The 14,375-nt window shown below is 42.7% G+C and overlaps 1 pseudogene; it reads right to left on the reverse strand.

The window, feature by feature from the left end:
* LOC137643805 (delta(3,5)-Delta(2,4)-dienoyl-CoA isomerase, mitochondrial-like) overlaps window positions 1-8,772 on the reverse strand; it is a 49,155-nt pseudogene extending 40,383 nt beyond the window's left edge.
* Window positions 8,773-14,375: the final 5,603 nt, after the last annotated feature.

The raw sequence follows: 14,375 nt of genomic DNA on the forward strand, positions 1-14,375 counted from the left end.
CTCAACTTCCATCCCCGGAGGAGAAGTATAGTCTTCGGCTTCAGCCACAGGAGACCAAAAGTCAGACTGGTGGAAGGCTCCACCTCCGAGAGAGTTGGAGTGCGCTTCCCCTCATCCCCCTAACTAAAAGAGTTCGAACAGAACTTCCTTCAAGGGGGACCATCAACGACCAAAGATGGCCACAAAACTAACAAATCAGAAAGAGAGCACGCACTCCCTAGGGGAAGGGGCAGGACTGAATAGCTAGGGGAAACAGCACCATCTTTTGGCCAACAAGGTTGACCTGGAGTTAACAGGGCTGCACTGCTAATCAGCCGTTCCCCAGTGAGGACCGGCAGAGGAGCAGATTCAGGATAAGATCGAGTAGTCAAAAAAGGAGTCCAAGATTTCTTCGACTTTGAGGAAGACCCCGAAAGCGAAGAATCTCACTTCGACTTCTTTTTCCTGGGCCCATATCTCTCCCACTGGGAGGCAGACCACTCCCTACACTCATCACAGGTGTTGTCCAGATCACACTGATGGTCCCAGCAAGCCGGACACAGGCTGTGGGATCCCGTCTCAAGGGAGGACATAATGGTACTGCAAGAGCGGCCTTCGGGACCAGGACAGGTATGCATGGAACAAGGTGTACACACAGTTGGAAAAGTAAAAGCATAAAAGTTATTATTCCAATGGCTAGTCTTGGCGGGAGAGAGCGGCAACGTCCATCTGCTACCGAGCCAGAAAGCAAAATGGTTGCTCAGCAAAGGTGTGTGAGTGAGCATGTTAGCCAGCTACCCCTACCACTAACTAGTGGTTGGGGTGGTTTTCCCTGGCTGTGGTTTTCCCTGGCTAAAATTATCATGGCTCGTCTTTCGGCGAATTCCCCTATAAACAGCGGAGGGTTTGTATTTAGTGATAGAACAACTGACTTATGATAAAATGTTATTTTCATTAGTAAAATAAATTTTTGAATATACTTACCCGATAATCATGTAGCTGTCAACTCTGTTGCCCGACAGAATTCTATGGAGGGATACGCCAGCTATCACAATACTAGAAGGGGGTGTTCTTACCAGCGCCACCTGTGGCCAGGTACTCAAGTACTTCTTGTTGACACCTCCTCAATTATTCCTCGGTCCCACTGGTTCTCTATGGGGAGGAAGGGAGGGTCAATTAAATCATGATTATCGGGTAAGTATATTCAAAAATTTATTTTACTAATGAAAATAACATTTTTCAATATTAAACTTACCCGATAATCATGTAGCTGATTCACACCCAGGGGGGTGGGTGAAAACCAGTGTACAAGATTAAAGGATAGCTAAGTATCCCATATTTCATATAACAGTTATCTCAAATAACAATGAAATAATAAGTACCTGGTAAGGAAGTCGAATTGAACCGTTACTCTGTCTCTTTTTTAAGTTCGTCTTCCTTACTGAGCGCAGCGTTCCTCTTGGAGGCTGAATCAACCCAAAGGTGCTAAAGTATACAGGGCTGCAACCCATACTAAAGGACCTCATCACAACCTTTAACCTCGGCGCTTCTCAAGAAAGAATTGACCACCCGCCAAATCAACAAGGATGTGGAAGGCTTCTTAGCCGACCGAACAACCCATAAAAAGTATTCAAGAGAAAGGTTAAAAAGTTATGGAATTATGGGAATGTAGTGGCTGAGCCCTCGCCTACTACTGCATTCGTTGCTACGAATGGACCCAGGGTGTAGCAGTACTCGTAAAGAGACTGGACATCTTTGAGATAGAATGATGCGAACACTGACTTGCTTCTCCAATAGGTTGCATCCATAACACTCTGCAGAGAACGGTTCTGTTTGAAGGCCACTGAAGTAGCCACAGCTCTCACTTCATGTGTCCTTACCTTCAGCAAAGCAAGGTCTTCTTCCTTCAGATGAGAATTTGCTTCTCTAATCAGAAGCCTGATGTAGTAAGAAACTGAGTTCTTAGACATTGGTAGAGAAGGCTTCTAGATAGCACACCATAAGGCTTCTGATTGTCCTCGTAATGGTTTTGACCTTCTTAAATAGTACTTAAGAGCTCTAACAGGGCAAAGTACTCTCTCTAGTTCGTTCCCCACCATGTTGGACAGGCTTGGGATCTCGAACGACTTAGGGCAAGGACGGGAAGGAAGCTCGTTTTAGCCAAAAAAAAACCGAGCCGCAAGGAACATGTAGCCGTTTCAGATGTGAAACCTATGTTCCTGCTGAAGGCGTGGATCTCACTTACTCTTTTACCTGTTGCTAAGCACACGAGGAAAAGAGTTTCTAATGTGAGGTCCTTAAAAGAGGCTGATTGGAACGGTTCAAATCCTGATGACATTAGGAACCTTAGGACCACGTCTAGATTCCAGCCTGGAGTGGACAACCGACGTTCCTTTGAGGTCTCAAAAGACCTAAGGAGGTCCTGTAGATCTTTGTTGGAGGAAAGATCCAAGCCTCTGTGGCGGAAAACCGCTGCCAACATACTTCTGTAACCCTTGATCGTAGGAGCTGATAGGGATTTTACGTTCCTTAGATGTAACAGGAAGTCAGCAATCTGGGTTACAGTGGTACTGGTTGAGGAAAACTGCATTGGCCTTGCACCAGCTTCGGAAGACTTCCCATTAAGACTGATAGACTCTGAGAGTGGATGTCGTCCTTGCTCTGGCAATCGTTCTGGCTGCCTCCTTCGAAAAGCCTCTAGTTCTTGAGAGACTTTCGATAGTCTGAAGGCAGTCAGACGAAGAGCGTGGAGGTTTGGGTGTACCTTCTTTACGTGAGGTTGACGCAGAAGGTCCACTCTAGGAGGAAGAGTCCTGGGAAACGTCGACCAGCCATTGCAGTACCTCGGTGAACCCTTCTCTCGCGGGTCAGAGGGGAGCAACCAACGTCAACCGTGTCCCTTTGTGAGAGGCGAACTTCTGAAGTACCCTGTTGACAATCTTGAACGGCGGGAATGCATACAGGTTGAGATGGGACCAATCCAGCAGAAAGGCATCCACGCGAACTGCTGTTGGGTCTGGAATCGGAGAACAATACAAGAGGAGCTTCTTGGTCATCGAGGTAGCGAATAGAACTATGGTTGGCAGACCCCACAGGGCCCAAAGTCTGCTGCAAACATTCTTGTGAAGGGTCCACTCTGTGGGGAAGACCTGACCCTTACGGCTGAGGCGATCTGCCATGACATTCATATCGCCCTGAATGAGCCTCGTTACCAGCGTGAGCTTTCGATCTTTGACCAAATGAGGAGGTCCCTTGCGATCTTGAACAACTTCCTCGAATGAGTCCCTCTCTGCTTGGAGATGTAAGCCAAGGCTGTGGTGTAGTCGGAGTTCACCTCCACCACCTTGTAAGCTGGAGGGACTTGAAGTTTATCAAGGCCAGATGAACTGCCAACAACTCCTTGCAATAGATGTGAAGTGTCCTTTGCTCCTGATTCCATGTTCCCGAGCATTCCTGTCCGTCCAGTGTCGCACCCCAGCCCGTGTCCGATGCGTCCGAGAAGAGACGGTGGTCGGGGGTCTGAACAGCCAAAGGTAGACCTTCCTTGAGAAGAATGCTGTTCTTCCACCACGTTAGAGTAGACCTCATCTCTTCGGAAACAGGAACTGAGACCGTCTCTAGCGTCATGTCCTTTATCCAGTGAGCAGCTAGATGATACTGAAGGGGGCGGAGGTGGAGTCTCCCTAACTCGATGAACAGGGCCAGCGATGAAAGTGTCCCTGTTAGACTCATCCCCTGCCTGACTAAGCATCGGTTCCTTCTCAGCATGCTCTGGATGCATTCTAGGGCTTGGAAGATCCTTGGGGCCGACGGACAAGTCCAAAAAGCTCGACTCTGAAGATCCATACCCAAGGAAACAATGGTCTGGGATGGAACGAGCTGAGACTCCTCAAAATTGACCAGGAGGCCCAGTTCCTTGGTCAGATCCATAGTCCATTTGAAAATCTCCAGACAGCGACGACTTGTGGGAGCTCTTAAAAGCCAGTCGTCTGACGGAGCCGGACACAAGATCATGATACTGCTGCACAGTCTGTAAACTGACAATCATGGGCAAGAGAGGAAGTACAGTGACAACCCGAATCTGTCTAGACTATCTGGGTCGTACAGACAGCTCCTTAACGGGTTGCTGAGGTTGCCGCACTGCGTCACAACAAGTCCCTTCTGTTGGTTGTTGAACGTCTTCCCCGTGACACATTGACTCCGTAAACAAAAATCCTCTAACAAGGACTAAGCTTGGACTGCATGTCATGCAACACAGCTCAAGGTCTATGGGAGCAGGTGTGGTAACAGACGGGATTAGCGGCTGAAGTGGAACCATTACCTTCCCTGTAAGCATGTTATGCTTAAATAAAAGTCCATAAGAGGTTATGCAGCTAAAGGCTCCCTCCAAATGACAGAGTCCTCAAGGGAATATCAGAAGGAGGGAGAAAAGAACTTTCTCATCTACAGGGACCTTATCCTAGAAAAGCTAAGTTCTCTGAGTGAGGGTTCACTGGTGCAAAAGCAGCAGACTAGAAGGCAACGTTATGAAACTGCTTGACAGTCTAGTGAGTTGGCAACAACCCAAGATATGTTGAGAAGCATGCGGTAAGGTATGCAGAGCATGATGAATGCAGAGTATGCTGTATGCAGAGCATGCTGTATGTAGAGCATGTTGTATGCAGAGCATGCTGTATGTAGAGCATGTTGTATGCATAGCATGCTGAAAGCAGAGCATGCTGTATGCAGAGCATGTTGTATGCAGAGCATGCTGAATGCAGAGCATGCTGAATGCTGAGCATGTAGTAAGCAGAGCCTGCTGTAAGCAGAGCCTGCTGTAAGGAAAGCAGAGCGTGTGCATGGCGTTTAACATTTCTCAGAAATTCCATGACCAGTGCTAGAGTGCTTTATGCATGCTTGCATGGGGTTTAAAAATCAACATAATGTTTACCTTACATTCATAACTCATGATTCATATTTTTGCCATGGTTAGAAAATGGAGGTAAGGTATGCTGAACAGCAGAGTCAGAACGAGCTGGAACAACAACAGTGGAAGGTGCAGAAAGTTCCTGTTCCTGTGGCAGCTGAGGAGACTGACTCACAGGTGGAAGAGGTTGTACCTCCACCGAGAGTTGCACCACCGGTGGAGCAGCCAGGGGAGGAGGAGGAAGAGTGGGGTAATCCTCCTGATCCCTAACCGAAGGTTGCCTTAAAGAAGGCTGAGGCTGAACAACACTGGGAACAGCGAACACAGAAAGAGGTTCAACATCGTACGCCTGGCAGATGGTGCTGCGACTGGGTGCAGCGAGTGCAGGCGGGTTGAGCACAGGCTGAAAGGGTGCAGGGGAGGTGCAACACTCTCAGCCCGACACTCACACAACAGGTCCGAAAGCTGTGCTTGCATGGACTGTAGTAGAGTCTACAACATCGTACGCCTGGCAGATGGTGCTGCGACTGGGTGCAGCGAGTGCAGGCGGGTGCAGCACAGGCTGAACGGGTGCAGGGGAGGTGCAACACTCTCAGCCCGACACTCACACAACAGGTCCGAAAGCTGTGCTTGCATGGACTGTAGTAGAGTCTACAATATCGTACGCCTGGCAGATGGTGCTGCGACTGGGTGCAGCGAGTGCAGGCGGGTGCAGCACAGGCTGAACGGGTGCAGCCGGTTGGTGCACCACCGGTGCAGGCGGGTGCAGCACAGGCTGAACGGGTGCAGGCGGTTGGTGCACCACCGGTGCAGGAGGAGGAGGAGGTGCAACACTCTCAGCACGACACTCACGCATCAGGTCCGAAAGCTGTGCTTGCATGGACAGTAGAAGAATCCACAACATCGTACGCCTGGCAGGTGGTACTGCGATCAGGCGGAGCGAGCATAGGGGGGGGGGGGGGAGTGTAGGCGCACTCTCAGCCCGACAAACTGATGACTGAGGAGAGACAGAGCTAACCCAATGACTGCATCCGGGTTGTTGAACTTTACTTCGTACGTCTGGCATAGGTCTGGACTTTACGTTTAAGAGGTCTTGAGACCTGAGACCAGCGTAACTCTGCCTTTATTTTCTCCTCTAAATCTCTTCTGCAGACGAGCAAAATAAGGGCTCAATCGTCTGCGGGTGGGAGTGACGGTCTCGGTAAGACACGCCCACAACCACCGAGGATCCTTCTGTGCGCCGATCAAGGCCTGCCGAACCCTTATGCCCTTCGACATTGCTTCTCCCCTGGGCTTGGGAGCTTGCAAGAGGTCCCGGACTGGGAGGACGACTGGCGCGCACAAAAGTACCCTCACGCATAACACTGACACACTTTGTGCTAATCACTTATCACTTTGATTTCTGTTTGCACTTATTTCACTGAACTCGAAACTTTAAGTGGTTTGTACCTGAAACACGCAATTCTATCCTTCTCAAAAGTTAGTAATTGCGAAAACAGAATTACAATGTAACAGTAAAATCTAATGAAAGAAAATTCAGTGGCTGGAAAGAGACTAAACACTAGATCACTCTAGAAACGTTTAGTTTCTTCCCCTAAAGAGACTAGGGATAAGAGCAAAACGATAACGACGTTACTCGTACGCCTGGCAGGCTTGAGGGAAACGTTTATCCTCTTTCTCCCTCCGTCTCTATCTCTCTCTCTCTCTCTCTCTCTCTCTCTCTCTCTCTCTTGACTTAGAACCTGAGAGAAGAGCCCAATCATATATATCGTTAAAACATATTATTGTTAAAGGAAAAAACTGAAATATTTCCCAAAGGAAAAGTTCCTTATTAGGATCAAAACCATTAAGTTAAGAAAGAATGAACAAAACGCTAGAAACGGTTACTCTTTACTGCAATGTGAAACCGTGAACATTCTTTCTCTATCGTAACGATAGAGTGCAAGTTGAAACGTTCTGAACGTCAACCACTGCCGAGACAAACAAAACGTTAGTTCAACTTTGAAAAAGTACGAGACTATCAAAGAAATTCTTTCAAAGACCTTAAAATAGCATAATATGTTAACAGGTAAAACCGAAATGACGGGCTCACGATAATTAACTTCGGTACCAAGAAAAGACCGCCTACTATTAGGAAGGTCGAATATAAACAAAAATAAAAATTAATTTTAATAAGTTTATAATAAAAGGAAGTTAATCGAAGAGGCCTATAAGAGGCGGAGAGATATAAAATAAATCTATAACTTTTGTTAAGCAAAATTAAGAAAGAGAGTCTATACTCTCTTAGACACCAACACTTCCGTCTAAGGGAAGGGTCGGCCATTGAAAGGTGAACGAGAGTTCATACTCTCTTCGTCACCAAAAATAATCAAATTAATTCCAAAAGCTAACTAAGCTAAAATAGAAGTTTCCAGTAAAGCGACAGCCGAAATCAAAGAGAAATACTTCACCAAAGTCGTGAAAATACTCCAAGAACATAAGCGTATCCCAGAACGTCTTGTCAGAAGCACGACAGAGGAATAATTGAGGAGGTGTCAACAAGAAGTACTTGAGTACCTGGCCACAGGTGGCGCTGGTAAGAACACCCCCTTCTAGTATTGTGATAGCTGGCGTATCCCTCCATAGAATTCTGTCGGGCAACAGAGTTGACAGCTACATGATTATCGGGTAAGTTTAATATTGAAAAACTGTGATAAGGTTGAAATACCTTTTCCATGAACTATTAGATTTACGTGAAGGGCTAAAGGTACCTTTTCCTTGAAGCTTCTCTTCACACAGACCTTTCTGTCCTCCACCTCATAGACGTCCCCTCATTGATGCATCCGCCTCCCATCTGACCTGAGGCGACAAAACGTGACATGCCTAGAGCTTTGCATATGGCGTCGTACATCTCCGATGTCATGGCAAAAGGTCCTGAAATTGTCAAATGGAATATCAGTGCGTAATAATACAGTACAGTTATCAATAACATACAATGTATAAAATATAGTAATGCATCTAAACACGTACCAGATCTATGTATATGCATAATGTATATCTATCTTCAGAGTAAAATTTTTAATCAATATCATCTAAAAAATATCCGCTAGAGATTAAACATGATCTTATTGCTCAAATGTTCTAGCAGGCGGAACGTATTGCTATTGGCGTCAGCCCGTGGGCTAGTATTTAGGGGTTATCAATTATATAAGTTAGATTTGATTCCCTCGATAATCATAACCCAGCGATTCATGGTTATTGGTTTAAATGAAGGTAAAAATAATTTATTAAAATTTGCTTGAAATTACTGAAATAGTTTTGGGAAAATTTTGTTAATGAAAAATAAAACCTAAATGTTATACTCAGTGAAATAAACATCTTTTTTCTTTAAATTCTGTATCTCCATCAACAGTGGCTGCCGACAGTAGGCCATGGGGTTCAAAACACTGTATTTTGAGAGATCTATTAGATTGTGTAAGTTCCAATGTCCTAATTAATATTGTACAAAACTACAATAAAACCCAATAGGGCACAAAATATGCAGTTACATTGCATGAAATGACCAAGCAATATTAATAACTAAGCACAGGTGCTGTTGTGGACCAATGGACGCCATACAACAAAACTTGCATAGGGTCACCGTATGGGATTCAGGTGGTCCTGTCATAAATTGAACTCGTACATTAGAAAACATAATTACGTAATAAAAAAAAACAACAATCATAAGATTAATTTGTAATACAAACTTACTTTAGTACATAGTAGAGGAGGAATTGACGAAGAATTGACGAAAATCGAAGAATTAACTTGGGGGAGATTCCATAGATTGTTTGTTTACATTGTTACAGTGGTGCCAGATGAGTTAGTCTAAAAATCCCCAAACCCATGATGAAAAATCCCCAAAACAACCCAAAAATTCCCATTTCCACATATATATATATATTTTCTTCTGATCCTGTAACTTTATACTATTATATAAATTACTCACTTCATATGAGTGCAAGCAAACTAATTACAACATATATAGGCTAAAGGTTTACTCATCTAGGGCTAAATCTCCATATCTGGCAACACTGGCCTTGGCTTACAACTGGCCAAAGCAGCTTGCTCAACGAAAATCCCTAGACTCAAAATTTTTCCCAAATATGAGCAAATTTCCCCATTTTATTCGTTAACATGAATTAAAATAAGCGCTACATATACATCGGCATCTTCCTAAAATATACTATATTTTGTATTTTCTTTCATAAATAGTATTCTTTTCAACCAAAAGCGTTAGAATTTCGATTACAACAGATAATTAGAACAATCTGAACTATAAGATTTTTCCCAAGATTCACTAGAAACTCCCTATTTTGGGACAATTTCCTTAAAAGTAGGGGTCCCTTGTGCGACGTATTTCTTGTGCATTCCAGGTTCGATGCAACGGCTCCTCTGATAATCAAAAGAGATTTAAGTCTTTATCTTTCTTTTAGTTTCTTTTGTCTTTATCTTTCTTTTAGTTTCTTTTGTCTTTATCTTAAGATCGTCTTTAATAAACTCTCTCTCTCTCTCTCTCTCTCTCTCTCTCTCTCTCTCTCTCTCTCTCTCTCTCTCTCTCTCTAAATTCTTCACTTTTCTTATTTCAAAAGTTTACCTGAAATCATTCCTCTTAACAAAAATTATTGATAATAAATAGTTACTTCAACTTCCTCTTCCAAAAGTTTAAAGAGAGAGAGAGAGAGAGAGAGAGAGAGAGAGAGAGAGAGAGAGAGAGAGAGAGAGAGAGAGAGAGAGATGAACACCAAAGAAGCTCATACGAACAACTGTCACAAGATTTCTCGTCTATGAAATGTTCGATTTGTCTTGATGTCGGCGACTTCGTTTGTAATAAATCTAATGATTGTTATAATAAGTAAAATACTATAAAATGTTATAAATCCTAACTTTAAATAAGGAATTTAGGCTTTTAGTGTAGGCCTATAAGTGCTTATAATAAGCCTGAAAAGCTCAAATTCATAACTACTTATACGAAGTCGAAGTTATCTAATAAGACCTTCGAACACAAAAACGAAATATTTCGCGAATATTGTAAATTAAGAATTTCATTCGTAAAACTAGACCTACGTTATTGTTTTTATGTAAATTTTCTCTAATATTTGAATGAAATTTACATATATTTGTAAGATTTCTCTTGACCTGAGAAAATATTTATGTATCTGACAGTTAGTAAACTGTAGTTGGTCGCAGCCAAGGCCAGATGAAACATGTAGGTGTAGCAGCCTCGTCCCTCATTCTGTGTCTAAGATTATTATACATTTGGCAACAAGTTTCGATAAAGACGAGCTGTGATTGGCTGAATTGAAATGGAGTTCTGTGATTGGTTGATTCAAAATGGGTGGAAGGTATAAATAGGAGGAGCCTACCAGTTGGCACTCAGTAGAGGGGGAGGGGAGGGTGGGGTAACAAGGGGATGGGAAAAGGGACTGGGGATAAGGGGAGGAGGGAATTGGGGCTTTGGGGGCTGGGGGAGGGAGGGAAGGGGCTGGGCTAGGGTAGGGGAGTGTTGGGGTTTAGGGTAGGGTGGGAGTGGGTTGGGCTGGGGGAGGGTAAGGTGGGAATGGGTTGGGGGTTAGGGTAGGGTGGGAATGGGTTGGGCTTGGGGAGGGATGAGGGGTAGGGTTGGCGGTTAGGGTAGGGTGGGAGTGGGTTGGGCTGGGGGAGGGATGAGGGCTAGGGTGGGAATGGGTTGGGGGTTAGGGTAGGGTGGGAATGGGCTGGGGGAGGGATGAGGGGTAGGGTGGGAGTGGGTTGGGCTGGGGGAGGGTAGGGTGGGAATGGGTTGGGGGTTAGGGTAGGGTGGGAATGGGTTGGGCTTGGGGAGGGCTAGGGTGGGATTGGGTTAGGCTGGGGGAGGGTTGGGGATAGGCTAGGGTGGGGATGGGTTGGGCTGGAAGAGGGTTGGGGGTAAGGCTAGGGTGGGAATGGATTGGGCAAGGGGAGGGATGAGGTTTGGGGCCAGGATAGGTTGGGCTGGGGTAGGGTGGGACAGGTCTATGGGCTTGGGTAGGGTAAAAGTGGGTGGGGCTAATGTACAATTGGGTAGTGTGTGGTTATGGGCAGGGTGGGTATGTGTTGGAGCTCTGAGGTTAGGGATATGACTAATGGCCCAGGGAAGACCAGGCAATGGCTGCTGATAAGTCAGCAGGTAAACCTACAGGCTCCACCAGACACCATATCCTTACCTCATATGGATGGTGAGGTTGCAGACACTATAAGAAACAACTAAGCAAAGAAATCAATTATTAAAGTTATGCAAGACCTAAAAGTTTATAATTTACTTTAAATTAAAACATAATAAACTCCATTTGGAAACTCAATTTATTATTTGACAAGTCTCTTTCGTTCGTTTTAGATGATCTCAGCCATAAAATAAGGGGTGAGGGGAGGAGGACACGTTGTTGCAACCATTTCTTCAGTATTTGCGTTCGTTAGGTGTTCAAGTTTGACTTCATTTGGACAAGTATTTATCATACCAATTTTTCTCGGTACATATATGCTTAAACTTAACAAAAACACCTTATTTATAATCATTAAGAATTACTAGACTCACTTTACTTTATAATTGTTTCATGTAGATTTAATATATGAAGACGAAGTCAAATCACTTCGAGCATTCGTTCGAGTTAAGATTTGACACAAGTGTAGCAACAATGTAGTTCTATTTGCGTTCGTATGTCTTCGATTTGGACTTCAATTTAACATAAGCAATTTCACATAAGCAATTTCACATATATTATTTGCGGTATAACTATCATTGAATTCATCAAAAAAACTCCATGATTTTATTTAAGCATTACAAGCTTTATAAGCTGTATTTGTAATGAATAAATATCATATATGAAGACGAAGTCAAATCCCTTTGAACGTTCGAACCCAACTGCCTTGAATTACAGACGAGAGAAATCTTAATCTTAATTTCATCATCTTTAGTTTTATAATTCAAAGGAAAATATCATTAGGAACAACAACATTAGAAACAACATCCCAAAGACAAACAACACTGAAACAACAAGAATTAAGATGTCAAGAAAAACAACAGTGAAGGTTTGAATAACACCAAGAAAAACAAGATTAGAAGGAACAACATAGAAAACAACAGTTATGGAAACAACAACAACATTAAGAGCAACAACACCAAGAACTACAACAGTAGCAACAACATGAGGAACAACACTAAGAACTACAACAGTAGCAACAACATAAAAAACATCAAAACAGAACAACAACAGTAGCAACAACATAAAGACCAACAACACAGAATAAAAACAGTAGCAACAACATCAAGAACAACAACACATAACAACAGTAGCAACAACATAAAGAACAACAACACAGAACAACAGTAGCAACAACATAAAGAGAAACAACACTCAACAACAGTAGCAACAACAACACGGAACAACAAAAACACAGAACAACAACAGTAGCAACAACATAAAGAACAACAACACAGAACAACAGTAGCAGTAACATAAAGAACAACAACACAGAACAACAACAGTGGCAACAACATAGAGAACAACAACACAGATCAACAACAGTAGCAACAACATTAAGAACAACATCACAGAACAACAACATTAGCAACAGCATAAAGAACAACAACACAGAACAACAACATTAAGAACAACATCACAGAACAACAACAGTAGCAACAGCATAAAGAACAACAACACAGAACAACAACAGTGGTAACATCAATAAATCAAATACCAAAAACAACACCAAGAACAACAAACACAATAAAAACAACACGGCATCAACACCAAGGACAACAACATCAAGAATAACACACACTAATACAACAACAGTACCAAGAACAACACACAACAACTTTAACAACAACATCAAGAACAACAATCAGCAAATACATCAAGAACAACAACACAGAACAACAACAGTACTATCAACATCATGAATAACAAACACCAAAGCAACAACAACTCAGGTTCAGGTTCTGGGGTGAGGCATCGTAGCCTCTGCAATTAGAGAGAGAGAGAGAGAGAGAGAGAGAGAGAGAGAGAGACTCGTGTGCATATCACTTGGTTAAGATCACACGAACGATAGTCTACAGGAAACTAGTAGTTAAAACTTCGTTTTAAGCTTGAAACTTTTATCTTTCTCTGTACGAACAATAATAACGAAAAATATTCAGATAATTAATGGAAGAAAAACGAGGAAGAGTGTTGCAGGTTGCAGGAGGACATAGGCCTATTTTGGTGTTTGTTTGTTTGAACAATGATACTTATTTTGTTCTTCCAGTCTCACTGTTCCATTTAATATGACGGAAAAGTTAAATTGAAATGTGTTATCGTTAATAATAAATGAAATTATAAAAAAGGCAAATAATTTCACATCATTTTAGTGTGTATCCAGTTACCCGGAGAAAGCTGATCTCACCCTTGCGATATCAAACAATAAGGGTTATTTCAGTTGTTGTTCTTTTACAATGGTATACGTCCTTTTAACGGAAGAATTTTCATATTGTTTTAATCACATGTACTGTATATATGAAGAGAGAGAGAGAGAGAGAGAGAGAGAGAGAGAGAGAGAGAGAGAGAGAGAGAGAGAGAGAGAGAGAGAAATCTTTTCTAACAAAAAAAGTTCAAGTTTAATCGTCCATACTAAACCAAGGTCCATCTAATTAATTTCCACCGTGATTGGTCTACATACGGACATAAGGTAGCTTCCCCCATCGGCCTCTGTTCTAAATCGAAAATATCAATAATGAAATGGAAGATCCTCACTCACATGTATCAGTAACAAAATAAAATAAGAAAATCTCATCACAACGAAACTCCTTATTTGAATCAACTCTTTCCCAGAAAATTTCGTTCAAACTTCTATACGTTTGATCATGAAACTGAGATGACACTGAAATCAAATGCGGAGAGAGAGAGAGAGAGAGAGAGAGAGAGAGAGAGAGAGAGAGAGAGAGAGAGAGAGAGAGAGAGAGAGAGAGAGTAGTGAAAAGTTTCACGTGAATGAAACTTTTGACAGAATAATAAAATATTTGATGTGATCATTGATGTTCCCGATACTTATATCCAACAGCATTTCGGTTCAATTGAGAACATTTCTATTTAATAATTGATTTTGAATCTTTTGAGTAAATAATTGGTTTTACCATTATAGTTTTTCTTCCTCTCTTTCATAAGAAAATACTTATAAATCATTAGGTAACAGAATCGACAAATAGATATTCACATATAGGACACATTTCAGCATTAGGCCTATAGTGGAGGCCCGGCTTCATGCATGAGACTGTCATGTTTCAAATTTGGCAACATCTGTAATTAACGCCTACATAATATCATGATTCTTAATTAAATTATTTCATGAGAGAGAGAGAGAGAGAGAGAGAGAGAGAGAGAGAGAGAGAGAGAGAGAGAGAGAGAGAGAGAGAGAGAGAGAGCAAGTTCCCTTAGAGAGAATCAATTCTCTCTAAGGGAACTTGCTCGTTTCCTTC

The sequence above is a fragment of the Palaemon carinicauda genome, chromosome 7 (genome assembly GCF_036898095.1).
Source record: "Palaemon carinicauda isolate YSFRI2023 chromosome 7, ASM3689809v2, whole genome shotgun sequence".
NCBI classification, from domain to species: Eukaryota; Metazoa; Arthropoda; class Malacostraca; order Decapoda; family Palaemonidae; genus Palaemon; species Palaemon carinicauda.